A 27,763-nucleotide genomic window follows, 5' to 3' on the forward strand; every position below is an offset into this window, starting at 1 on the left:
TCTATGTCCCGCATCAATATAGACCAAAGTACAGAGGGTTAGGCTATGCTATTGTGCACCTACCTGATGCATCAGAAGGTGCGAGGCCCTTGCTAAATTCTGTGCACAGACTTTGAGATCTATACTTTAGACTGTATCTAAACCTGCTCCAACATGGACTGACATTCTGGCCTACTTTCAGCCGATGCGACTTGTCTGTCGCTGAACAGTCGCTTTTTATGTATTCAGCACCTATGTATAATGTTGTAAAAATGCTCTAGAAGCTAAAGTCGCAGAAATGTCACACATATTTGGCCTGCAACTTTCTGTGCGACAAATTCAGACAGGAAAAATCAGTATAAATCCTTAGAAAATTATCCCCCAGTGTCTCCATCTGCTGGCGGTATTGAATAAGCATTGCTGCACTGATGGGGTATGCATTAGACGAAAAAAAAGAAGAAAAAGAAGAATAATACGCCCAGAAAAGAGGCGAAAAGGAGAAAAACGTAAAAAAAGTGAAAAAAAAGTAAGAGGAAGAGAAGGGAAAAAAAGGTGGAAATGGGTTTAAAAGTGATTTCGGCGGAGAAATATATATATATATATATATATATATATATATATATATATATATATATATATACGCGCACACACACACATATATATAAACGTATTCTCGGTTGAGATATTGCAGCCGCTGCTGTGTCCAGGCCCAGGAGCCTTAGCACTGTGCTGTGATGTCACTCAATACCACTGACATCACTAGGTGTAAACAACATCTCTCCTTTGCTGTGTATGTGACTATGGAGCTGTTTGGTGATGTCGTCTATTATGGCCTTCATAGAAGCAACAGGAGATTGTTGCATCCATCTAGAACCCTCAGAACTACAGTGCTATTATGTCACTCACTTCCACAGGCCTTGCAGAGTGTAAACAACAACAACCCAGCTTTGTTGTGTATGTAACCATAGGGATTTGTGATGTCACCTAGAACCTTCACAGCAGCGACAGCTTTATGAGGAGCATCAGCACTGCTCTGCCTGAGCAGAACCATCACCGCCATAGGTTGTCAAATAACCCGGGTTTAACCCACACAGGTAAGTCCAATGGGGTGCAGGCATGTCCTCTATGCTTACAGCTTCCCGTGGGTGTTGGTTTGATACCGTTTGGGGACAGCCAAGGAGGCATCTGCAGGCAACAAAGGTAGGTGTGTGCTTGTGTGTGTGTTTCCTATGCAGATCCTAAGCCCAGTGTCACATGCAAGTAGGAGGAGTAAGAAGGGTTCCTGGCAAATCCGGGTTATGGATTGCATTTAAAAAGGCCCCGTGGGAGTGCAATGGGCCCCTGTCTTGCTGCTTAGCAATAATGGTATGGGTTTAGGTTCTGCTGTGTGTACTGGTGGTTGACTGCCCCCCAGCCCAGAGTGTGCATGGAAAATTGTCTGGCAGCCTCCCTGACAGCAAGCAGTGATAGTGCCCATGAAGGGCACCTTGTTGGGCCCGCCCCTTTCACGGTTATCGCTTCTCGGCCTTTTGGCTAAGATCAAGTGTAGTATCTGTTCTTATCAGTTTAATATCTGATACGTCCCCTATCTGGGGACCATATATTAAATGGATTTTTGAGAACGGGGGCCGATTTCGAAGCTTGCTTCCGTCGCCCTATGCATTGACCCGATATGGCAGTATCTTCGGGTACAGTGCACCACCCCCTTACAGGGTTAAAAAGAAAGATTCCTACTTTCATTGCTACCTGCTTGCTGGCTAGCCAGCTAGCCAGCCCTGTGGGCCTTGCTGCTGCTGCAGCCAAAAAACAAAAGGTGGTGCTGCTGCTGCTTCTGCTGCTTCTGCTTCTGCTTGTGTCTGGCCGCTGTTGGAGCGTCCAGGCACAGGACTTCTGCTGCTGCTGACTAAATGGCCTCCTTAATTGGATCATTTGAGTAGCCAGCACACCTGTGCAGGTAGGGCATGACATGATAGGCAGCTGCCTTGATAGCGGGTGGGTGCTGAATGTTCCTAATTGACAAAATAAGATTAATGCTTATGAAGAAATATAAAATCTCATCCCTTCCCCAATATCGCGCCACACCCCTACCCCTTAATTCCCTGGTTGAACTTGATGGACATATGTCTTTTTTCGACCGTACTAACTATGTAACTATGTAACATAACATGGGGGGGGGGGGGGGTCTCCTGGCTGTTCACACAGGTGTGTCATTGCTGTACATTGACCATGCATTGCTTCTGTGGTATTGCAAAGGCAAAGACAAATGCTTCCAGCCATCCATTGCACTAATGGATTGGTCATCAGCTGGCTGTCTATGTCCCGCATCAATATAGACCAAAGTACAGAGGGTTAGGCTATGCTATTGTGCACCTACCTGATGCATCAGAAGGTGCGAGGCCCTTGCTAAATTCTGTGCACAGACTTTGAGATCTATACTTTAGACTGTATCTAAACCTGCTCCAACATGGACTGACATTCTGGCCTACTTTCAGCCGATGCGACTTGTCTGTCGCTGAACAGTCGCTTTTTATGTATTCAGCACCTATGTATAATGTTGTAAAAATGCTCTAGAAGCTAAAGTCGCAGAAATGTCACACATATTTGGCCTGCAACTTTCTGTGCGACAAATTCAGACAGGAAAAATCAGTATAAATCCTTAGAAAATTATCCCCCAGTGTCTCCATCTGCTGGCGGTATTGAATAAGCATTGCTGCACTGATGGGGTATGCATTAGACGAAAAAAAAGAAGAAAAAGAAGAATAATACGCCCAGAAAAGAGGCGAAAAGGAGAAAAACGTAAAAAAACGTGAAAAAAAAGTAAGAGGAAGAGAAGGGAAAAAAAGGTGGAAATGGGTTTAAAAGTGATTTCGGCGGAGAAATATATATATATATATATATATATATATATATATATATATATATATATACGCGCACACACACACATATATATAAACGTATTCTCCGTTGAGATATTGCAGCCGCTGCTGTGTCCAGGCCCAGGAGCCTTAGCACTGTGCTGTGATGTCACTCAATACCACTGACATCACTAGGTGTAAACAACATCTCTCCTTTGCTGTGTATGTGACTATGGAGCTGTTTGGTGATGTCGTCTATTATGGCCTTCATAGAAGCAACAGGAGATTGTTGCATCCATCTAGAACCCTCAGAACTACAGTGCTATGATGTCACTCACTTCCACAGGCCTTGCAGAGTGTAAACAACAACAACCCAGCTTTGTTGTGTATGTAACCATAGGGATTTGTGATGTCACCTAGAACCTTCACAGCAGCGACAGCTTTATGAGGAGCATCAGCACTGCTCTGCCTGAGCAGAACCATCACCGCCATAGGTTGTCAAATAACCCGGGTTTAACCCACACAGGTAAGTCCAATGGGGTGCAGGCATGTCCTCTATGCTTACAGCTTCCCGTGGGTGTTGGTTTGATACCGTTTGGGGACAGCCAAGGAGGCATCTGCAGGCAACAAAGGTAGGTGTGTGCTTGTGTGTGTGTTTCCTATGCAGATCCTAAGCCCAGTGTCACATGCAAGTAGGAGGAGTAAGAAGGGTTCCTGGCAAATCCGGGTTATGGATTGCATTTAAAAAGGCCCCGTGGGAGTGCAATGGGCCCCTGTCTTGCTGCTTAGCAATAATGGTATGGGTTTAGGTTCTGCTGTGTGTACTGGTGGTTGACTGCCCCCCAGCCCAGAGTGTGCATGGAAAATTGTCTGGCAGCCTCCGTGACAGCAAGCAGTGATAGTGCCCATGAAGGGCACCTTGTTGGGCCCGCCCCTTTCACGGTTATCGCTTCTCGGCCTTTTGGCTAAGATCAAGTGTAGTATCTGTTCTTATCAGTTTAATATCTGATACGTCCCCTATCTGGGGACCATATATTAAATGGATTTTTGAGAACGGGGGCCGATTTCGAAGCTTGCTTCCGTCGCCCTATGCATTGACCCGATATGGCAGTATCTTCGGGTACAGTGCACCACCCCCTTACAGGGTTAAAAAGAAAGATTCCTACTTTCATTGCTACCTGCTTGCTGGCTAGCCAGCTAGCCAGCCCTGTGGGCCTTGCTGCTGCTGCAGCCAAAAAACAAAAGGTGGTGCTGCTGCTGCTTCTGCTTCTGCTGCTTCTGCTTGTGTCTGGCTGCTGTTGGAGCGTCCAGGCACAGGACTTCTGCTGCTGCTGACTAAATGGCCTTCTTAATTGGATCATTTGAGTAGCCAGCACACCTGTGCAGGTAGGGCATGACATGATAGGCAGCTGCCTTGATAGCGGGTGGGTGCTGAATGTTCCTAATTGACAAAATAAGATTAATGCTTATGAAGAAATATAAAATCTCATCCCTTCCCCAATATCGCGCCACACCCCTACCCCTTAATTCCCTGGTTGAACTTGATGGACATATGTCTTTTTTCGACCGTACTAACTATGTAACTATGTAACATAACATGGGGGGGGGGGGTCTCCTGGCTGTTCACACAGGTGTGTCATTGCTGTACATTGACCATGCATTGCTTCTGTGGTATTGCAAAGGCAAAGACAAATGCTTCCAGCCATCCATTGCACTAATGGATTGGTCATCAGCTGGCTGTCTATGTCCCGCATCAATATAGACCAAAGTACAGAGGGTTAGGCTATGCTATTGTGCACCTACCTGATGCATCAGAAGGTGCGAGGCCCTTGCTAAATTCTGTGCACAGACTTTGAGATCTATACTTTAGACTGTATCTAAACCTGCTCCAACATGGACTGACATTCTGGCCTACTTTCAGCCGATGCGACTTGTCTGTCGCTGAACAGTCGCTTTTTATGTATTCAGCACCTATGTATAATGTTGTAAAAATGCTCTAGAAGCTAAAGTCGCAGAAATGTCACACATATTTGGCCTGCAACTTTCTGTGCGACAAATTCAGACAGGAAAAATCAGTATAAATCCTTAGAAAATTATCCCCCAGTGTCTCCATCTGCTGGCGGTATTGAATAAGCATTGCTGCACTGATGGGGTATGCATTAGACGAAAAAAAAGAAGAAAAAGAAGAATAATACGCCCAGAAAAGAGGCGAAAAGGAGAAAAACGTAAAAAAACTTGAAAAAAAAGTAAGAGGAAGAGAAGGGAAAAAAAGGTGGAAATGGGTTTAAAAGTGATTTCGGCGGAGAAATATATATATATATATATATATATATATATATATATATATATATATACGCGCACACACACACATATATATAAACGTATTCTCCGTTGAGATATTGCAGCCGCTGCTGTGTCCAGGCCCAGGAGCCTTAGCACTGTGCTGTGATGTCACTCAATACCACTGACATCACTAGGTGTAAACAACATCTCTCCTTTGCTGTGTATGTGACTATGGAGCTGTTTGGTGATGTCGTCTATTATGGCCTTCATAGAAGCAACAGGAGATTGTTGCATCCATCTAGAACCCTCAGAACTACAGTGCTATGATGTCACTCACTTCCACAGGCCTTGCAGAGTGTAAACAACAACAACCCAGCTTTGTTGTGTATGTAACCATAGGGATTTGTGATGTCACCTAGAACCTTCACAGCAGCGACAGCTTTATGAGGAGCATCAGCACTGCTCTGCCTGAGCAGAACCATCACCGCCATAGGTTGTCAAATAACCCGGGTTTAACCCACACAGGTAAGTCCAATGGGGTGCAGGCATGTCCTCTATGCTTACAGCTTCCCGTGGGTGTTGGTTTGATACCGTTTGGGGACAGCCAAGGAGGCATCTGCAGGCAACAAAGGTAGGTGTGTGCTTGTGTGTGTGTTTCCTATGCAGATCCTAAGCCCAGTGTCACATGCAAGTAGGAGGAGTAAGAAGGGTTCCTGGCAAATCCGGGTTATGGATTGCATTTAAAAAGGCCCCGTGGGAGTGCAATGGGCCCCTGTCTTGCTGCTTAGCAATAATGGTATGGGTTTAGGTTCTGCTGTGTGTACTGGTGGTTGACTGCCCCCCAGCCCAGAGTGTGCATGGAAAATTGTCTGGCAGCCTCCCTGACAGCAAGCAGTGATAGTGCCCATGAAGGGCACCTTGTTGGGCCCGCCCCTTTCACGGTTATCGCTTCTCGGCCTTTTGGCTAAGATCAAGTGTAGTATCTGTTCTTATCAGTTTAATATCTGATACGTCCCCTATCTGGGGACCATATATTAAATGGATTTTTGAGAACGGGGGCCGATTTCGAAGCTTGCTTCCGTCGCCCTATGCATTGACCCGATATGGCAGTATCTTCGGGTACAGTGCACCACCCCCTTACAGGGTTAAAAAGAAAGATTCCTACTTTCATTGCTACCTGCTTGCTGGCTAGCCAGCTAGCCAGCCCTGTGGGCCTTGCTGCTGCTGCAGCCAAAAAACAAAAGGTGGTGCTGCTGCTGCTTCTGCTTCTGCTGCTTCTGCTTGTGTCTGGCCGCTGTTGGAGCGTCCAGGCACAGGACTTCTGCTGCTGCTGACTAAATGGCCTCCTTAATTGGATCATTTGAGTAGCCAGCACACCTGTGCAGGTAGGGCATGACATGATAGGCAGCTGCCTTGATAGCGGGTGGGTGCTGAATGTTCCTAATTGACAAAATAAGATTAATGCTTATGAAGAAATATAAAATCTCATCCCTTCCCCAATATCGCGCCACACCCCTACCCCTTAATTCCCTGGTTGAACTTGATGGACATATGTCTTTTTTCGACCGTACTAACTATGTAACTATGTAACATAACATGGGGGGGGGGGGGTCTCCTGGCTGTTCACACAGGTGTGTCATTGCTGTACATTGACCATGCATTGCTTCTGTGGTATTGCAAAGGCAAAGACAAATGCTTCCAGCCATCCATTGCACTAATGGATTGGTCATCAGCTGGCTGTCTATGTCCCGCATCAATATAGACCAAAGTACAGAGGGTTAGGCTATGCTATTGTGCACCTACCTGATGCATCAGAAGGTGCGAGGCCCTTGCTAAATTCTGTGCACAGACTTTGAGATCTTTACTTTAGACTGTATCTAAACCTGCTCCAACATGGACTGACATTCTGGCCTACTTTCAGCCGATGCGACTTGTCTGTCGCTGAACAGTCGCTTTTTATGTATTCAGCACCTATGTATAATGTTGTAAAAATGCTCTAGAAGCTAAAGTCGCAGAAATGTCACACATATTTGGCCTGCAACTTTCTGTGCGACAAATTCAGACAGGAAAAATCAGTATAAATCCTTAGAAAATTATCCCCCAGTGTCTCCATCTGCTGGCGGTATTGAATAAGCATTGCTGCACTGATGGGGTATGCATTAGACGAAAAAAAAGAAGAAAAAGAAGAATAATACGCCCAGAAAAGAGGCGAAATGGAGAAAAACGTAAAAAAACTTGAAAAAAAAGTAAGAGGAAGAGAAGGGAAAAAAAGGTGGAAATGGGTTTAAAAGTGATTTCGGCGGAGAAATATATATATATATATATATATATATATATATATATATATATATACGCGCACACACACACATATATATAAACGTATTCTCCGTTGAGATATTGCAGCCGCTGCTGTGTCCAGGCCCAGGAGCCTTAGCACTGTGCTGTGATGTCACTCAATACCACTGACATCACTAGGTGTAAACAACATCTCTCCTTTGCTGTGTATGTGACTATGGAGCTGTTTGGTGATGTCGTCTATTATGGCCTTCATAGAAGCAACAGGAGATTGTTGCATCCATCTAGAACCCTCAGAACTACAGTGCTATGATGTCACTCACTTCCACAGGCCTTGCAGAGTGTAAACAACAACAACCCAGCTTTGTTGTGTATGTAACCATAGGGATTTGTGATGTCACCTAGAACCTTCACAGCAGCGACAGCTTTATGAGGAGCATCAGCACTGCTCTGCCTGAGCAGAACCATCACCGCCATAGGTTGTCAAATAACCCGGGTTTAACCCACACAGGTAAGTCCAATGGGGTGCAGGCATGTCCTCTATGCTTACAGCTTCCCGTGGGTGTTGGTTTGATACCGTTTGGGGACAGCCAAGGAGGCATCTGCAGGCAACAAAGGTAGGTGTGTGCTTGTGTGTGTGTTTCCTATGCAGATCCTAAGCCCAGTGTCACATGCAAGTAGGAGGAGTAAGAAGGGTTCCTGGCAAATCCGGGTTATGGATTGCATTTAAAAAGGCCCCGTGGGAGTGCAATGGGCCCCTGTCTTGCTGCTTAGCAATAATGGTATGGGTTTAGGTTCTGCTGTGTGTACTGGTGGTTGACTGCCCCCCAGCCCAGAGTGTGCATGGAAAATTGTCTGGCAGCCTCCCTGACAGCAAGCAGTGATAGTGCCCATGAAGGGCACCTTGTTGGGCCCGCCCCTTTCACGGTTATCGCTTCTCGGTCTTTTGGCTAAGATCAAGTGTAGTATCTGTTCTTATCAGTTTAATATCTGATACGTCCCCTATCTGGGGACCATATATTAAATGGATTTTTGAGAACGGGGGCCGATTTCGAAGCTTGCTTCCGTCGCCCTATGCATTGACCCGATATGGCAGTATCTTCGGGTACAGTGCACCACCCCCTTACAGGGTTAAAAAGAAAGATTCCTACTTTCATTGCTACCTGCTTGCTGGCTAGCCAGCTAGCCAGCCCTGTGGGCCTTGCTGCTGCTGCAGCCAAAAAACAAAAGGTGGTGCTTCTGCTGCTTCTGCTTCTGCTTGTGTCTGGCCGCTGTTGGAGCGTCCAGGCACAGGACTTCTGCTGCTGCTGACTAAATGGCCTCCTTAATTGGATCATTTGAGTAGCCAGCACACCTGTGCAGGTAGGGCATGACATGATAGGCAGCTGCCTTGATAGCGGGTGGGTGCTGAATGTTCCTAATTGACAAAATAAGATTAATGCTTATGAAGAAATATAAAATCTCATCCCTTCCCCAATATCGCGCCACACCCCTACCCCTTAATTCCCTGGTTGAACTTGATGGACATATGTCTTTTTTCGACCGTACTAACTATGTAACTATGTAACATAACATGGGGGGGGGGGGGGGTCTCCTGGCTGTTCACACAGGTGTGTCATTGCTGTACATTGACCATGCATTGCTTCTGTGGTATTGCAAAGGCAAAGACAAATGCTTCCAGCCATCCATTGCACTAATGGATTGGTCATCAGCTGGCTGTCTATGTCCCGCATCAATATAGACCAAAGTACAGAGGGTTAGGCTATGCTATTGTGCACCTACCTGATGCATCAGAAGGTGCGAGGCCCTTGCTAAATTCTGTGCACAGACTTTGAGATCTATACTTTAGACTGTATCTAAACCTGCTCCAACATGGACTGACATTCTGGCCTACTTTCAGCCGATGCGACTTGTCTGTCGCTGAACAGTCGCTTTTTATGTATTCAGCACCTATGTATAATGTTGTAAAAATGCTCTAGAAGCTAAAGTCGCAGAAATGTCACACATATTTGGCCTGCAACTTTCTGTGCGACAAATTCAGACAGGAAAAATCAGTATAAATCCTTAGAAAATTATCCCCCAGTGTCTCCATCTGCTGGCGGTATTGAATAAGCATTGCTGCACTGATGGGGTATGCATTAGACGAAAAAAAAGAAGAAAAAGAAGAATAATACGCCCAGAAAAGAGGCGAAAAGGAGAAAAACGTAAAAAAACGTGAAAAAAAAGTAAGAGGAAGAGAAGGGAAAAAAAGGTGGAAATGGGTTTAAAAGTGATTTCGGCGGAGAAATATATATATATATATATATATATATATATATATATATATATATATATATATACGCGCACACACACACATATATATAAACGTATTCTCCGTTGAGATATTGCAGCCGCTGCTGTGTCCAGGCCCAGGAGCCTTAGCACTGTGCTGTGATGTCACTCAATACCACTGACATCACTAGGTGTAAACAACATCTCTCCTTTGCTGTGTATGTGACTATGGAGCTGTTTGGTGATGTCGTCTATTATGGCCTTCATAGAAGCAACAGGAGATTGTTGCATCCATCTAGAACCCTCAGAACTACAGTGCTATGATGTCACTCACTTCCACAGGCCTTGCAGAGTGTAAACAACAACAACCCAGCTTTGTTGTGTATGTAACCATAGGGATTTGTGATGTCACCTAGAACCTTCACAGCAGCGACAGCTTTATGAGGAGCATCAGCACTGCTCTGCCTGAGCAGAACCATCACCGCCATAGGTTGTCAAATAACCCGGGTTTAACCCACACAGGTAAGTCCAATGGGGTGCAGGCATGTCCTCTATGCTTACAGCTTCCCGTGGGTGTTGGTTTGATACCGTTTGGGGACAGCCAAGGAGGCATCTGCAGGCAACAAAGGTAGGTGTGTGCTTGTGTGTGTGTTTCCTATGCAGATCCTAAGCCCAGTGTCACATGCAAGTAGGAGGAGTAAGAAGGGTTTCTGGCAAATCCGGGTTATGGATTGCATTTAAAAAGGCCCCGTGGGAGTGCAATGGGCCCCTGTCTTGCTGCTTAGCAATAATGGTATGGGTTTAGGTTCTGCTGTGTGTACTGGTGGTTGACTGCCCCCCAGCCCAGAGTGTGCATGGAAAATTGTCTGGCAGCCTCCCTGACAGCAAGCAGTGATAGTGCCCATGAAGGGCACCTTGTTGGGCCCGCCCCTTTCACGGTTATCGCTTCTCGGCCTTTTGGCTAAGATCAAGTGTAGTATCTGTTCTTATCAGTTTAATATCTGATACGTCCCCTATCTGGGGACCATATATTAAATGGATTTTTGAGAACGGGGGCCGATTTCGAAGCTTGCTTCCGTCGCCCTATGCATTGACCCGATATGGCAGTATCTTCGGGTACAGTGCACCACCCCCTTACAGGGTTAAAAAGAAAGATTCCTACTTTCATTGCTACCTGCTTGCTGGCTAGCCAGCTAGCCAGCCCTGTGGGCCTTGCTGCTGCTGCAGCCAAAAGACAAAAGGTGGTGCTGCTGCTGCTTCTGCTGCTTCTGCTTGTGTCTGGCCGCTGTTGGAGCGTCCAGGCACAGGACTTCTGCTGCTGCTGACTAAATGGCCTCCTTAATTGGATCATTTGAGTAGCCAGCACACCTGTGCAGGTAGGGCATGACATGATAGGCAGCTGCCTTGATAGCGGGTGGGTGCTGAATGTTCCTAATTGACAAAATAAGATTAATGCTTATGAAGAAATATAAAATCTCATCCCTTCCCCAATATCGCGCCACACCCCTACCCCTTAATTCCCTGGTTGAACTTGATGGACATATGTCTTTTTTCGACCGTACTAACTATGTAACTATGTAACATAACATGGGGGGGGGGGGTCTCCTGGCTGTTCACACAGGTGTGTCATTGCTGTACATTGACCATGCATTGCTTCTGTGGTATTGCAAAGGCAAAGACAAATGCTTCCAGCCATCCATTGCACTAATGGATTGGTCATCAGCTGGCTGTCTATGTCCCGCATCAATATAGACCAAAGTACAGAGGGTTAGGCTATGCTATTGTGCACCTACCTGATGCATCAGAAGGTGCGAGGCCCTTGCTAAATTCTGTGCACAGACTTTGAAATCTATACTTTAGACTGTATCTAAACCTGCTCCAACATGGACTGACATTCTGGCCTACTTTCAGCCGATGCGACTTGTCTGTCGCTGAACAGTCGCTTTTTATGTATTCAGCACCTATGTATAATGTTGTAAAAATGCTCTAGAAGCTAAAGTCACAGAAATGTCACACATATTTGGCCTGCAACTTTCTGTGCGACAAATTCAGACAGGAAAAATCAGTATAAATCCTTAGAAAATTATCCCCCAGTGTCTCCATCTGCTGGCGGTATTGAATAAGCATTGCTGCACTGATGGGGTATGCATTAGACGAAAAAAAAGAAGAAAAAGAAGAATAATACGCCCAGAAAAGAGGCGAAAAGGAGAAAAACGTAAAAAAACGTGAAAAAAAAGTAAGAGGAAGAGAAGGGAAAAAAAGGTGGAAATGGGTTTAAAAGTGATTTCGGCGGAGAAATATATATATATATATATATATATATATATATATATATATATATACGCGCACACACACACATATATATAAACGTATTCTCCGTTGAGATATTGCAGCCGCTGCTGTGTCCAGGCCCAGGAGCCTTAGCACTGTGCTGTGATGTCACTCAATACCACTGACATCACTAGGTGTAAACAACATCTCTCCTTTGCTGTGTATGTGACTATGGAGCTGTTTGGTGATGTCGTCTATTATGGCCTTCATAGAAGCAACAGGAGATTGTTGCATCCATCTAGAACCCTCAGAACTACAGTGCTATGATGTCACTCACTTCCACAGGCCTTGCAGAGTGTAAACAACAACAACCCAGCTTTGTTGTGTATGTAACCATAGGGATTTGTGATGTCACCTAGAACCTTCACAGCAGCGACAGCTTTATGAGGAGCATCAGCACTGCTCTGCCTGAGCAGAACCATCACCGCCATAGGTTGTCAAATAACCCGGGTTTAACCCACACAGGTAAGTCCAATGGGGTGCAGGCATGTCCTCTATGCTTACAGCTTCCCGTGGGTGTTGGTTTGATACCGTTTGGGGACAGCCAAGGAGGCATCTGCAGGCAACAAAGGTAGGTGTGTGCTTGTGTGTGTGTTTCCTATGCAGATCCTAAGCCCAGTGTCACATGCAAGTAGGAGGAGTAAGAAGGGTTTCTGGCAAATCCGGGTTATGGATTGCATTTAAAAAGGCCCCGTGGGAGTGCAATGGGCCCCTGTCTTGCTGCTTAGCAATAATGGTATGGGTTTAGGTTCTGCTGTGTGTACTGGTGGTTGACTGCCCCCCAGCCCAGAGTGTGCATGGAAAATTGTCTGGCAGCCTCCCTGACAGCAAGCAGTGATAGTGCCCATGAAGGGCACCTTGTTGGGCCCGCCCCTTTCACGGTTATCGCTTCTCGGCCTTTTGGCTAAGATCAAGTGTAGTATCTGTTCTTATCAGTTTAATATCTGATACGTCCCCTATCTGGGGACCATATATTAAATGGATTTTTGAGAACGGGGGCCGATTTCGAAGCTTGCTTCCGTCGCCCTATGCATTGACCCGATATGGCAGTATCTTCGGGTACAGTGCACCACCCCCTTACAGGGTTAAAAAGAAAGATTCCTACTTTCATTGCTACCTGCTTGCTGGCTAGCCAGCTAGCCAGCCCTGTGGGCCTTGCTGCTGCTGCAGCCAAAAAACAAAAGATGGTGCTGCTGCTGCTTCTGCTGCTTCTGCTTCTGCTTGTGTCTGGCCGCTGTTGGAGCGTCCAGGCACAGGACTTCTGCTGCTGCTGACTAAATGGCCTCCTTAATTGGATCATTTGAGTAGCCAGCACACCTGTGCAGGTAGGGCATGACATGATAGGCAGCTGCCTTGATAGCGGGTGGGTGCTGAATGTTCCTAATTGACAAAATAAGATTAATGCTTATGAAGAAATATAAAATCTCATCCCTTCCCCAATATCGCGCCACACCCCTACCCCTTAATTCCCTGGTTGAACTTGATGGACATATGTCTTTTTTCGACCGTACTAACTATGTAACTATGTAACATAACATGGGGGGGGGGGGTCTCCTGGCTGTTCACACAGGTGTGTCATTGCTGTACATTGACCATGCATTGCTTCTGTGGTATTGCAAAGGCAAAGACAAATGCTTCCAGCCATCCATTGCACTAATGGATTGGTCATCAGCTGGCTGTCTATGTCCCGCATCAATATAGACCAAAGTACAGAGGGTTAGGCTATGCTATTGTGCACCTACCTGATGCATCAGAAGGTGCGAGGCCCTTGCTAAATTCTGTGCACAGACTTTGAGATCTATACTTTAGACTGTATCTAAACCTGCTCCAACATGGACTGACATTCTGGCCTACTTTCAGCCGATGCGACTTGTCTGTCGCTGAACAGTCGCTTTTTATGTATTCAGCACCTATGTATAATGTTGTAAAAATGCTCTAGAAGCTAAAGTCGCAGAAATGTCACACATATTTGGCCTGCAACTTTCTGTGCGACAAATTCAGACAGGAAAAATCAGTATAAATCCTTAGAAAATTATCCCCCAGTGTCTCCATCTGCTGGCGGTATTGAATAAGCATTGCTGCACTGATGGGGTATGCATTAGACGAAAAAAAAGAAGAAAAAGAAGAATAATACGCCCAGAAAAGAGGCGAAAAGGAGAAAAACGTAAAAAAACGTGAAAAAAAAGTAAGAGGAAGAGAAGGGAAAAAAAGGTGGAAATGGGGTTAAAAGTGATTTCGGCGGAGAAATATATATATATATATATATATATATATATATACGCGCACACACACACATATATAGAAACGTATTCTCCGTTGAGATATTGCAGCCGCTGCTGTGTCCAGGCCCAGGAGCCTTAGCACTGTGCTGTGATGTCACTCAATACCACTGACATCACTAGGTGTAAACAACATCTCTCCTTTGCTGTGTATGTGACTATGGAGCTGTTTGGTGATGTCGTCTATTATGGCCTTCATAGAAGCAACAGGAGATTGTTGCATCCATCTAGAACCCTCAGAACTACAGTGCTATGATGTCACTCACTTCCACAGGCCTTGCAGAGTGTAAACAACAACAACCCAGCTTTGTTGTGTATGTAACCATAGGGATTTGTGATGTCACCTAGAACCTTCACAGCAGCGACAGCTTTATGAGGAGCATCAGCACTGCTCTGCCTGAGCAGAACCATCACCGCCATAGGTTGTCAAATAACCCGGGTTTAACCCACACAGGTAAGTCCAATGGGGTGCAGGCATGTCCTCTATGCTTACAGCTTCCCGTGGGTGTTGGTTTGATACCGTTTGGGGACAGCCAAGGAGGCATCTGCAGGCAACAAAGGTAGGTGTGTGCTTGTGTGTGTGTTTCCTATGCAGATCCTAAGCCCAGTGTCACATGCAAGTAGGAGGAGTAAGAAGGGTTCCTGGCAAATCCGGGTTATGGATTGCATTTAAAAAGGCCCCGTGGGAGTGCAATGGGCCCCTGTCTTGCTGCTTAGCAATAATGGTATGGGTTTAGGTTCTGCTGTGTGTACTGGTGGTTGACTGCCCCCCAGCCCAGAGTGTGCATGGAAAATTGTCTGGCAGCCTCCCTGACAGCAAGCAGTGATAGTGCCCATGAAGGGCACCTTGTTGGGCCCGCCCCTTTCACGGTTATCGCTTCTCGGCCTTTTGGCTAAGATCAAGTGTAGTAATACAGGAGATCTGGTCAGAAGGTACTCGGGTACCCCTCTCCTCGGCCTTGTGGGATCGCCCAGGTTTATTGCCTGGGCTTCACCCACTTGTTGCTATTGGGGAGAGGGCCTAGTCCCAGGGTAACGAGTGGCGATCGCCTCTCAAGACCTTCGGGTGGAGAGAGGTTAGAACCATGGATGATGATCCGGATCCAGGTTCTGTGCCGGCATACGCAAGGATCAAAAACACCGTGAGAGTCATTCTCACGGATGATACCAAAAGGGCGGACGATTTGAAATTCGTAGTAGAGGACGTGCTCGGAGGAGTTTTCGGAATACAGAAGGGCGAGATATTGGCAATCCAGGACTACCCGAAGCGTAAAATTTTTGATGTGACGTTCACACAAAATGGCATCCACAGAGATTTTGTTACCAGAGCTGCTGCGAGTAAAGACAAAAAGCTTCAGGGTGTCCGGATTATTGAGCACGTTCTAGACGATATTAAGCTGGTGGTAGTAAAGATGTATTCCCCTTTCGCCAACCTACACGATGTTGAGTTGTTTTTACAAGTCTATTTTAGTAAGGTTGAGTGCAGAGGAAAAATCATGAACAGCTGTGGCATCTGGACATCTAAGTGGAGATTTCAGGTTACATGCAAAAAAGATGACAGATTGCCAGGGGGAATACAACTACCACCAGCTCGTTTTAAAATAAATAATATGTGTGGCGACCTCTTTTATGCGGGGATGCCAAGCTACTGCAGGAAGTGTCACAGATATGGACACACAAAAGAAAACTGTGAAAGTACATGCAAAAAATGTGGTAGCACACAGCACGAGACAGAGAAATGCACAAGAGGAGGGAGGTGCAATTTCTGTCAACAATTCGGTCACCTTTTCTCCTCTTGTCCCCACAGACATAGGACGGAGCAGCAGTGGCAACCCTGGAGGCAGCAAGGACAGAAACCGGGACACCAGCCGAGGCAAGCAGAGCCAGTGATTACCCCCCCACAAGAGGTAAGCGGTGAGATGGAGAAGGAGAAAGACCCCCCTCAGGCAAAAGGAGGGGACCCTAAAGAGCAGAGGATGGCCAAAAAACGTGCAAGTGGTGAAAAAACTGGCCCCCAGGAGCATGCTGGGTTAAGAGAGGAGCGGACGGCGGCCGAATCCGCTCCTCAGCAACCTCTGGCTCAGGGTCCCCCTGAGAGCGATGATCCAGGTGGAGAGGTGAAGGTTAAAAGGCGGAGGGGCTCCAGAAGACTCTATTCGGAGGCGGTCCAGGGGGAGCCGATGGAAGTACCTGCGGATGCAGGGAACCCAAGTGACGTTCCTCCACAGGTCCCCATAGGGGATACCCCCCCTCCTCCCTGCCAGGAGGAGGTTTCAGGGGTGACCGTCTCTGAGGTACCAGAGACGGAACTAAGTGAACACCCGACCCCTATGGAGGGGCAAGAGGTGGAAGAACCCAATGAGTCTGGAGCCCTGATTGCCAGGATGCCCGAGAACAACTATGCCTCAATCATGATGGAGGAGGGGGGTCGGCTGAGTGATGGTGCCTCCTCTCCTGCTTCCTCTATGCATACAGTTGAGTCAGATTTTGGGGGGTATGAGGCTTCGGAGGGGGAATCAGAGGTGTAAGACGTTTTCTTGTACATTCCCATGGCTGAGTTGTCCGGTCTGTCCTTGAACGTGAGAAGTGTGAGCGCCAGAGTAAGAAGGGTTGCCCTATTTAATTACTTGTCGGTTTTTGCTGCTTCCGTCCTTTTCCTGCAGGAATGTGGCATCCCGCACAGATTAAATTATAAAGAATATGAAGATGATTGGGTGCACGGTCCATCAGTCTGGTCTGGATCAAATGAGTCCAGATCAGCAGGGGTCGCCATACTTTTTAAAGGGAACGTTTTAATTGAGAGTTTTAACGAAATTTTACCAGGCAGAATTTTATTGGTCAGCGCTTTTATTAATGGTATTAAATGGCAGTTTTTAAATTTTTATGGTTCTCCTGATAAGAATGAAAGAATAAAAATGTTGGAGATTTTACCCCTTTTTATTAACAATTCTAGTCCTCTTGTTTTATCAGGTGATTTTAATTGTATTTTAAGGGGAGAACGCCGTTTTTCGAACGCAGTGAGTAGGAACTATGATAAGACGTCTTTTATGTTAAAAAACTTGATTTTAGATTTTAATCTCACTGATGTTTTTAAAAAATGTAATTTTAACGTACCAGAGGAAGACGGTGTTACCTGGAGCAATGCAAGCTGTAGCTCCAGGATAGATTTTATTTTTTGTTCTTATCAAGTACTGCCTTTTAACTGTGATCTTTTTACCAATGTTTTTTCTGACCATAAATTATTGTATTTTAAAGTTAAAAGTGATTTTAAAAGGAGAACTGGTAGGAATGCCTGGAAGTTAAACGTGTCCCTTTTTGAAGATCCGCAGGTTTTATCAGATTTTATCACCTTTTACAAGGAATGCAGACGAGTAAAAGACCCCAACACTCCCACCAGTATCTGGTGGGAAAAAATGAAACTAAAAATAAAAGAATTTTTTATCCGTGTTGGGGTTAGGAAAGCTAAAGAAAAACGTGAATTTTATAATATCCTAAATACTCGTCTGCAAACCCTGTACAAATTCAGAGCACATGGGATGGAGGTGGAGAAGGAGGTACATGATCTTAAAAAAGAAATAACTAAGTGCCTGGAGCAGAAAGGAAAAGAAATTATCTTTAGGTCTCGAATACAGCATCTTGAGGAAAACGAGACCTGCTCCAGGTATTTTTTTAAGAAAATACATGAAAATAGAAGGTTAATAGAAAACATTGAAGGAGTGAATGATGTACAGGGTATTTTAAAAAAGGTGCAAGAGTTTTATGCGGATCTTTTTAATGTAAAACACATTGATGAATGTTTTATGAATGACTCGTTAAAGGAGATCACCAATTTTTTAGATCCTGTCTCACAGTCTTTTTTATTGCAGAATATTTCAGAGCAGGAGATTTTAGAGACCGTCAAGAGTTTTAAAACAGGTAAAGTGCCTGGGCCGGATGGTATACCCATTGAATTTTATGTTACTTTTTATGGTATTTTAAAAGAAGATTTGTTCTCCCTTTTTACGGAAGTCTTTAAGTCTAAAATCCTCCCAGGCTCATGGAAGAAGGGTGATGTCTCCCTGCTATTCAAAAAGGGAGACCGGTCGGAACTCAAAAACTGGAGACCAATCACCCTTCTGAACTGCGACTATAAAATAATGGCGAAACTGTGTGCTAACCGCTTAAAGAACGTAATCCATAAAATAATTCATACAAACCAAGTCTGTGGGGTGCCTGGGAGGAGTTTATGGGAGAACCTAAACCTTTTAAAGGATGTAATTAGCGACACCAAATTAAGAAAAGGAAAGCTGGCGGTTTTATCCATAGATTTTGAAAAAGCTTTCGACAGGGTGTCACATTTTTATCTTTTTAAGGTTTTAGAGAAAATGGGTATACCTGATGGCTTTTTATTGTCTCTTAGAGCTTTTTATGATAACTGTACTAGTAAAATTTTAGTAAATGGTTTTAAGACACAGGGCGTGATTTTAAATTCCGGAGTGAAGCAGGGGTGTCCCTTGTCCCCACTACTCTTCATTTGCGCAATAGAGCCTCTTTTATGTACAATACGAAAGGATAAGCAGATCCATGGAGTCCCCCTGCCAGGAGGAGGGGGACTAGAGGCGAAGGTAGTGGGGTACATGGACGATGTTGCGGTGTTTTGCAGGGACACCCCATCGCTTCAGAAGACGCTAAAACAGATTCAATATTTTAATTGTGCCTCCGGTTTTAAAGTCAATTTTAACAAAAGTAACATTTTAAACATAGGCGGAATGCCTTTGTATGATGTGCCCGTCCCTGTGTCTGAGTCGGTGCAGATTTTAGGTGTCTCCTTTGACGAGTCTAATAATGGTTTTAATAGCTGGGACTTGGTGGCTCAAAAAATAAGCAAGAAAATATGTATGTGGAACATGCGAGAACTTACAATGGAAGGGAAGGTTTTAATTACAAAAATGGTGCTTTTACCTATTTTATTGTATTTAAGTCTGGTTTTCCCACCCCCCGAAATGGTTCTAAAGAAAATAACAAAAGCTTGTTTTACTTTCTTTTGGAGTTCTAAGAGCGAAAAATTAAAGAGACAAATTGTGATAAAACCGAACTCCAGGGGCGGTAAGGATTTTCCAGATTTTAAAGCTTTCCTTTTAATAAAGTTTTTTAGCATGTGTTTTACTACTGTTTTTAAAGATAGCTACTGGTCTTATTTTGTTCGTTTTAATACTGGTTATTTTATGCGGAGGAACGGCTGGTTTTCTACAGTTTTAAGTTGCCCTTATTCTTTGAATTTACCCCCTCAATACATGATTTTAGGAAAAATTTTAAACTTATATAATTTTAAAGGTAAAAGTGTTCAGGATCTGTGCAATAGCAAAAAACTACTAAAGGAAATAAAAGAAACCAGTACCGTGACTCCCATCAAAAATTTTAACGAACAGAAGTATATACAGATTTGGAAGATGTTGAGTATTAATTATCTTTTTAATTCACAGAAGGACCTGGCCTGGAGCTGCGCACACGAGTGTCTTCCATGCCGGGCATTCCAGCACCGAAGAGGATTATCCAACTCTGCAACCTGCCCGAGGGAGGGATGCCGACAAGAGGAGACCGTGCACCATCTAATATGGACTTGTTTTTACTCGCAGAAAATATGGACAAAGATACTCCCTCTGGTAAAAAGGATAACTGGACTAAAAGACTTAAATATTGCAGTGGTTTTTTATGGTTGCCTGGAATGCCCAACACGGACTCAAGAGACTATTGCATGGAAGATCATAAACTGTGTGAAGGCAGCTCTGTGGAAGGCCAGGAATATTTTATTGTTCAAGCATGAGGTTTTATCTGTGAAGGACATTTTATCTATCTGTTTTTATGAAATGTACCAGTACTATCTTTTAGACAAGAAGAGATTTCCGCTTTTATCTAGAAAATGGTTTTTAAAAGAATGGAATTCTATCTTGTAAAGCCACCAAGTGCCCATTTTATGTTTTAATATCTTGTAAATATGTTATTTATATGTAACTGTATTTATTGACATATTTAGACAACTTTGTTAACATTATTTAATTTTTAATAAAGTTGCCCCCGTAAGGGTAGTCAAGTTAAAAAAAAAAAAAAAAAATCTGTTCTTATCAGTTTAATATCTGATACGTCCCCTATCTGGGGACCATATATTAAATGGATTTTTGAGAACGGGGGCCGATTTCGAAGCTTGCTTCCGTCGCCCTATGCATTGACCCGATATGGCAGTATCTTCGGGTACAGTGCACCACCCCCTTACAGGGTTAAAAAGAAAGATTCCTACTTTCATTGCTACCTGCTTGCTGGCTAGCCAGCTAGCCAGCCCTGTGGGCCTTGCTGCTGCTGCAGCCAAAAAACAAAAGGTGGTGCTGCTGCTGCTTCTGCTGCTTCTGCTTCTGCTTGTGTCTGGCCGCTGTTGGAGCGTCCAGGCACAGGACTTCTGCTGCTGCTGACTAAATGGCCTCCTTAATTGGATCATTTGAGTATCCAGCACACCTGTGCAGGTAGGGCATGACATGATAGGCAGCTGCCTTGATAGCGGGTGGGTGCTGAATGTTCCTAATTGACAAAATAAGATTAATGCTTATGAAGAAATATAAAATCTCATCCCTTCCCCAATATCGCGCCACACCCCTACCCCTTAATTCCCTGGTTGAACTTGATGGACATATGTCTTTTTTCGACCGTACTAACTATGTAACTATGTAACATAACATGGGGGGGGGGGGGTCTCCTGGCTGTTCACACAGGTGTGTCATTGCTGTACATTGACCATGCATTGCTTCTGTGGTATTGCAAAGGCAAAGACAAATGCTTCCAGCCATCCATTGCACTAATGGATTGGTCATCAGCTGGCTGTCTATGTCCCGCATCAATATAGACCAAAGTACAGAGGGTTAGGCTATGCTATTGTGCACCTACCTGATGCATCAGAAGGTGCGAGGCCCTTGCTAAATTCTGTGCACAGACTTTGAGATCTATACTTTAGACTGTATCTAAACCTGCTCCAACATGGACTGACATTCTGGCCTACTTTCAGCCGATGCGACTTGTCTGTCGCTGAACAGTCGCTTTTTATGTATTCAGCACCTATGTATAATGTTGTAAAAATGCTCTAGAAGCTAAAGTCGCAGAAATGTCACACATATTTGGCCTGCAACTTTCTGTGCGACAAATTCAGACAGGAAAAATCAGTATAAATCCTTAGAAAATTATCCCCCAGTGTCTCCATCTGCTGGCGGTATTGAATAAGCATTGCTGCACTGATGGGGTATGCATTAGACGAAAAAAAAGAAGAAAAAGAAGAATAATACGCCCAGAAAAGAGGCGAAAAGGAGAAAAACGTAAAAAAACGTGAAAAAAAAGTAAGAGGAAGAGAAGGGAAAAAAAGGTGGAAATGGGTTTAAAAGTGATTTCGGCGGAGAAATATATATATATATATATATATATATATATATATATATATATACGCGCACACACACACATATATATAAACGTATTCTCCGTTGAGATATTGCAGCCGCTGCTGTGTCCAGGCCCAGGAGCCTTAGCACTGTGCTGTGATGTCACTCAATACCACTGACATCACTAGGTGTAAACAACATCTCTCCTTTGCTGTGTATGTGACTATGGAGCTGTTTGGTGATGTCGTCTATTATGGCCTTCATAGAAGCAACAGGAGATTGTTGCATCCATCTAGAACCCTCAGAACTACAGTGCTATGATGTCACTCACTTCCACAGGCCTTGCAGAGTGTAAACAACAACAACCCAGCTTTGTTGTGTATGTAACCATAGGGATTTGTGATGTCACCTAGAACCTTCACAGCAGCGACAGCTTTATGAGGAGCATCAGCACTGCTCTGCCTGAGCAGAACCATCACCGCCATAGGTTGTCAAATAACCCGGGTTTAACCCACACAGGTAAGTCCAATGGGGTGCAGGCATGTCCTCTATGCTTACAGCTTCCCGTGGGTGTTGGTTTGATACCGTTTGGGGACAGCCAAGGAGGCATCTGCAGGCAACAAAGGTAGGTGTGTGCTTGTGTGTGTGTTTCCTATGCAGATCCTAAGCCCAGTGTCACATGCACGTAGGAGGAGTAAGAAGGGTTCCTGGCAAATCCGGGTTATGGATTGCATTTAAAAAGGCCCCGTGGGAGTGCAATGGGCCCCTGTCTTGCTGCTTAGCAATAATGGTATGGGTTTAGGTTCTGCTGTGTGTACTGGTGGTTGACTGCCCCCCAGCCCAGAGTGTGCATGGAAAATTGTCTGGCAGCCTCCCTGACAGCAAGCAGTGATAGTGCCCATGAAGGGCACCTTGTTGGGCCCGCCCCTTTCACGGTTATCGCTTCTCGGCCTTTTGGCTAAGATCAAGTGTAGTATCTGTTCTTATCAGTTTAATATCTGATACGTCCCCTATCTGGGGACCATATATTAAATGGATTTTTGAGAACGGGGGCCGATTTCGAAGCTTGCTTCCGTCGCCCTATGCATTGACCCGATATGGCAGTATCTTCGGGTACAGTGCACCACCCCCTTACAGGGTTAAAAAGAAAGATTCCTACTTTCATTGCTACCTGCTTGCTGGCTAGCCAGCTAGCCAGCCCTGTGGGCCTTGCTGCTGCTGCAGCCAAAAAACAAAAGGTGGTGCTGCTGCTGCTTCTGCTGCTTCTGCTTCTGCTTGTGTCTGGCCGCTGTTGGAGCGTCCAGGCACAGGACTTCTGCTGCTGCTGACTAAATGGCCTCCTTAATTGGATCATTTGAGTATCCAGCACACCTGTGCAGGTAGGGCATGACATGATAGGCAGCTGCCTTGATAGCGGGTGGGTGCTGAATGTTCCTAATTGACAAAATAAGATTAATGCTTATGAAGAAATATAAAATCTCATCCCTTCCCCAATATCGCGCCACACCCCTACCCCTTAATTCCCTGGTTGAACTTGATGGACATATGTCTTTTTTCGACCGTACTAACTATGTAACTATGTAACATAACATGGGGGGGGGGGGGGGTCTCCTGGCTGTTCACACAGGTGTGTCATTGCTGTACATTGACCATGCATTGCTTCTGTGGTATTGCAAAGGCAAAGACAAATGCTTCCAGCCATCCATTGCACTAATGGATTGGTCATCAGCTGGCTGTCTATGTCCCGCATCAATATAGACCAAAGTACAGAGGGTTAGGCTATGCTATTGTGCACCTACCTGATGCATCAGAAGGTGCGAGGCCCTTGCTAAATTCTGTGCACAGACTTTGAGATCTATACTTTAGACTGTATCTAAACCTGCTCCAACATGGACTGACATTCTGGCCTACTTTCAGCCGATGCGACTTGTCTGTCGCTGAACAGTCGCTTTTTATGTATTCAGCACCTATGTATAATGTTGTAAAAATGCTCTAGAAGCTAAAGTCGCAGAAATGTCACACATATTTGGCCTGCAACTTTCTGTGCGACAAATTCAGACAGGAAAAATCAGTATAAATCCTTAGAAAATTATCCCCCAGTGTCTCCATCTGCTGGCGGTATTGAATAAGCATTGCTGCACTGATGGGGTATGCATTAGACGAAAAAAAAGAAGAAAAAGAAGAATAATACGCCCAGAAAAGAGGCGAAAAGGAGAAAAACGTAAAAAAACTTGAAAAAAAAGTAAGAGGAAGAGAAGGGAAAAAAAGGTGGAAATGGGTTTAAAAGTGATTTCGGCGGAGAAATATATATATATATATATATATATATATATATATATATATATACGCGCACACACACACATATATATAAACGTATTCTCCGTTGAGATATTGCAGCCGCTGCTGTGTCCAGGCCCAGGAGCCTTAGCACTGTGCTGTGATGTCACTCAATACCACTGACATCACTAGGTGTAAACAACATCTCTCCTTTGCTGTGTATGTGACTATGGAGCTGTTTGGTGATGTCGTCTATTATGGCCTTCATAGAAGCAACAGGAGATTGTTGCATCCATCTAGAACCCTCAGAACTACAGTGCTATGATGTCACTCACTTCCACAGGCCTTGCAGAGTGTAAACAACAACAACCCAGCTTTGTTGTGTATGTAACCATAGGGATTTGTGATGTCACCTAGAACCTTCACAGCAGCGACAGCTTTATGAGGAGCATCAGCACTGCTCTGCCTGAGCAGAACCATCACCGCCATAGGTTGTCAAATAACCCGGGTTTAACCCACACAGGTAAGTCCAATGGGGTGCAGGCATGTCCTCTATGCTTACAGCTTCCCGTGGGTGTTGGTTTGATACCGTTTGGGGACAGCCAAGGAGGCATCTGCAGGCAACAAAGGTAGGTGTGTGCTTGTGTGTGTGTTTCCTATGCAGATCCTAAGCCCAGTGTCACATGCAAGTAGGAGGAGTAAGAAGGGTTCCTGGCAAATCCGGGTTATGGATTGCATTTAAAAAGGCCCCGTGGGAGTGCAATGGGCCCCTGTCTTGCTGCTTAGCAATAATGGTATGGGTTTAGGTTCTGCTGTGTGTACTGGTGGTTGACTGCCCCCCAGCCCAGAGTGTGCATGGAAAATTGTCTGGCAGCCTCCCTGACAGCAAGCAGTGATAGTGCCCATGAAGGGCACCTTGTTGGGCCCGCCCCTTTCACGGTTATCGCTTCTCGGTCTTTTGGCTAAGATCAAGTGTAGTATCTGTTCTTATCAGTTTAATATCTGATACGTCCCCTATCTGGGGACCATATATTAAATGGATTTTTGAGAACGGGGGCCGATTTCGAAGCTTGCTTCCGTCGCCCTATGCATTGACCCGATATGGCAGTATCTTCGGGTACAGTGCACCACCCCCTTACAGGGTTAAAAAGAAAGATTCCTACTTTCATTGCTACCTGCTTGCTGGCTAGCCAGCTAGCCAGCCCTGTGGGCCTTGCTGCTGCTGCAGCCAAAAAACAAAAGGTGGTGCTTCTGCTGCTTCTGCTTCTGCTTGTGTCTGGCCGCTGTTGGAGCGTCCAGGCACAGGACTTCTGCTGCTGCTGACTAAATGGCCTCCTTAATTGGATCATTTGAGTAGCCAGCACACCTGTGCAGGTAGGGCATGACATGATAGGCAGCTGCCTTGATAGCGGGTGGGTGCTGAATGTTCCTAATTGACAAAATAAGATTAATGCTTATGAAGAAATATAAAATCTCATCCCTTCCCCAATATCGCGCCACACCCCTACCCCTTAATTCCCTGGTTGAACTTGATGGACATATGTCTTTTTTCGACCGTACTAACTATGTAACTATGTAACATAACATGGGGGGGGGGGGGGTCTCCTGGCTGTTCACACAGGTGTGTCATTGCTGTACATTGACCATGCATTGCTTCTGTGGTATTGCAAAGGCAAAGACAAATGCTTCCAGCCATCCATTGCACTAATGGATTGGTCATCAGCTGGCTGTCTATGTCCCGCATCAATATAGACCAAAGTACAGAGGGTTAGGCTATGCTATTGTGCACCTACCTGATGCATCAGAAGGTGCGAGGCCCTTGCTAAATTCTGTGCACAGACTTTGAGATCTATACTTTAGACTGTATCTAAACCTGCTCCAACATGGACTGACATTCTGGCCTACTTTCAGCCGATGCGACTTGTCTGTCGCTGAACAGTCGCTTTTTATGTATTCAGCACCTATGTATAATGTTGTAAAAATGCTCTAGAAGCTAAAGTCGCAGAAATGTCACACATATTTGGCCTGCAACTTTCTGTGCGACAAATTCAGACAGGAAAAATCAGTATAAATCCTTAGAAAATTATCCCCCAGTGTCTCCATCTGCTGGCGGTATTGAATAAGCATTGCTGCACTGATGGGGTATGCATTAGACGAAAAAAAAGAAGAAAAAGAAGAATAATACGCCCAGAAAAGAGGCGAAAAGGAGAAAAACGTAAAAAAACGTGAAAAAAAAGTAAGAGGAAGAGAAGGGAAAAAAAGGTGGAAATGGGTTTAAAAGTGATTTCGGCGGAGAAATATATATAGATATATATATATATATATATATATATATATATATATATATATATACGCGCACACACACACATATATATAAACGTATTCTCCGTTGAGATATTGCAGCCGCTGCTGTGTCCAGGCCCAGGAGCCTTAGCACTGTGCTGTGATGTCACTCAATACCACTGACATCACTAGGTGTAAACAACATCTCTCCTTTGCTGTGTATGTGACTATGGAGCTGTTTGGTGATGTCGTCTATTATGGCCTTCATAGAAGCAACAGGAGATTGTTGCATCCATCTAGAACCCTCAGAACTACAGTGCTATGATGTCACTCACTTCCACAGGCCTTGCAGAGTGTAAACAACAACAACCCAGCTTTGTTGTGTATGTAACCATAGGGATTTGTGATGTCACCTAGAACCTTCACAGCAGCGACAGCTTTATGAGGAGCATCAGCACTGCTCTGCCTGAGCAGAACCATCACCGCCATAGGTTGTCAAATAACCCGGGTTTAACCCACACAGGTAAGTCCAATGGGGTGCAGGCATGTCCTCTATGCTTACAGCTTCCCGTGGGTGTTGGTTTGATACCGTTTGGGGACAGCCAAGGAGGCATCTGCAGGCAACAAAGGTAGGTGTGTGCTTGTGTGTGTGTTTCCTATGCAGATCCTAAGCCCAGTGTCACATGCAAGTAGGAGGAGTAAGAAGGGTTTCTGGCAAATCCGGGTTATGGATTGCATTTAAAAAGGCCCCGTGGGAGTGCAATGGGCCCCTGTCTTGCTGCTTAGCAATAATGGTATGGGTTTAGGTTCTGCTGTGTGTACTGGTGGTTGACTGCCCCCCAGCCCAGAGTGTGCATGGAAAATTGTCTGGCAGCCTCCCTGACAGCAAGCAGTGATAGTGCCCATGAAGGGCACCTTGTTGGGCCCGCCCCTTTCACGGTTATCGCTTCTCGGCCTTTTGGCTAAGATCAAGTGTAGTATCTGTTCTTATCAGTTTAATATCTGATACGTCCCCTATCTGGGGACCATATATTAAATGGATTTTTAATGGATTTTTGAGAACGGGTGCCGATTTCGAAGCTTGCTTCCGTCGCCCTATGCATTGACCCGATATGGCAGTATCTTCGGGTACAGTGCACCACCCCCTTACAGGGTTAAAAAGAAAGATTCCTACTTTCATTGCTACCTGCTTGCTGGCTAGCCAGCTAGCCAGCCCTGTGGGCCTTGCTGCTGCTGCAGCCAAAAGACAAAAGGTGGTGCTGCTGCTGCTTCTGCTGCTTCTGCTTGTGTCTGGCCGCTGTTGGAGCGTCCAGGCACAGGACTTCTGCTGCTGCTGACTAAATGGCCTCCTTAATTGGATCATTTGAGTAGCCAGCACACCTGTGCAGGTAGGGCATGACATGATAGGCAGCTGCCTTGATAGCGGGTGGGTGCTGAATGTTCCTAATTGACAAAATAAGATTAATGCTTATGAAGAAATATAAAATCTCATCCCTTCCCCAATATCGCGCCACAC

General features: G+C 45.1%; 8 non-coding genes and 3 pseudogenes across 8 annotated transcripts; all 11 read left to right on the forward strand.

The window, feature by feature from the left end:
• Positions 1-1,492: 1,492 nt before the first annotated feature.
• LOC130320231 (U2 spliceosomal RNA) lies at positions 1,493-1,683 on the forward strand. Its single transcript, XR_008866167.1, has one exon. It is a non-coding gene; the product is annotated as a U2 spliceosomal RNA (small nuclear RNA).
• Positions 1,684-3,779: 2,096 nt separating this feature from the next.
• On the forward strand, positions 3,780-3,970 carry LOC130320232 (U2 spliceosomal RNA). The gene has a single exon (XR_008866168.1). It is a non-coding gene; the product is annotated as a U2 spliceosomal RNA (small nuclear RNA).
• Positions 3,971-6,061: 2,091 nt separating this feature from the next.
• Positions 6,062-6,252, forward strand: LOC130320233 (U2 spliceosomal RNA). The gene has a single exon (XR_008866169.1). It is a non-coding gene; the product is annotated as a U2 spliceosomal RNA (small nuclear RNA).
• A 2,090-nt stretch (positions 6,253-8,342) lies between these two features.
• On the forward strand, positions 8,343-8,533 carry LOC130320170 (U2 spliceosomal RNA). Its single transcript, XR_008866129.1, has one exon. It is a non-coding gene; the product is annotated as a U2 spliceosomal RNA (small nuclear RNA).
• A 2,091-nt stretch (positions 8,534-10,624) lies between these two features.
• Positions 10,625-10,815, forward strand: LOC130320234 (U2 spliceosomal RNA). Its single transcript, XR_008866170.1, has one exon. It is a non-coding gene; the product is annotated as a U2 spliceosomal RNA (small nuclear RNA).
• A 2,083-nt stretch (positions 10,816-12,898) lies between these two features.
• On the forward strand, positions 12,899-13,089 carry LOC130320235 (U2 spliceosomal RNA). Its single transcript, XR_008866171.1, has one exon. It is a non-coding gene; the product is annotated as a U2 spliceosomal RNA (small nuclear RNA).
• A 2,077-nt stretch (positions 13,090-15,166) lies between these two features.
• Positions 15,167-15,299, forward strand: LOC130320214 (U2 spliceosomal RNA; annotated as a pseudogene).
• A 5,026-nt stretch (positions 15,300-20,325) lies between these two features.
• On the forward strand, positions 20,326-20,537 carry LOC130320192 (U2 spliceosomal RNA; annotated as a pseudogene).
• A 2,088-nt stretch (positions 20,538-22,625) lies between these two features.
• On the forward strand, positions 22,626-22,816 carry LOC130320237 (U2 spliceosomal RNA). Its single transcript, XR_008866173.1, has one exon. It is a non-coding gene; the product is annotated as a U2 spliceosomal RNA (small nuclear RNA).
• A 2,090-nt stretch (positions 22,817-24,906) lies between these two features.
• LOC130320171 (U2 spliceosomal RNA) lies at positions 24,907-25,097 on the forward strand. The gene has a single exon (XR_008866130.1). It is a non-coding gene; the product is annotated as a U2 spliceosomal RNA (small nuclear RNA).
• A 2,092-nt stretch (positions 25,098-27,189) lies between these two features.
• On the forward strand, positions 27,190-27,391 carry LOC130320179 (U2 spliceosomal RNA; annotated as a pseudogene).
• The last annotated feature ends 372 nt before the right edge of the window (positions 27,392-27,763 follow it).

The sequence above is a fragment of the Hyla sarda genome, unplaced genomic scaffold, assembly GCF_029499605.1.
Source record: "Hyla sarda isolate aHylSar1 unplaced genomic scaffold, aHylSar1.hap1 scaffold_219, whole genome shotgun sequence".
Classification (NCBI taxonomy): Eukaryota; Metazoa; Chordata; class Amphibia; order Anura; family Hylidae; genus Hyla; species Hyla sarda.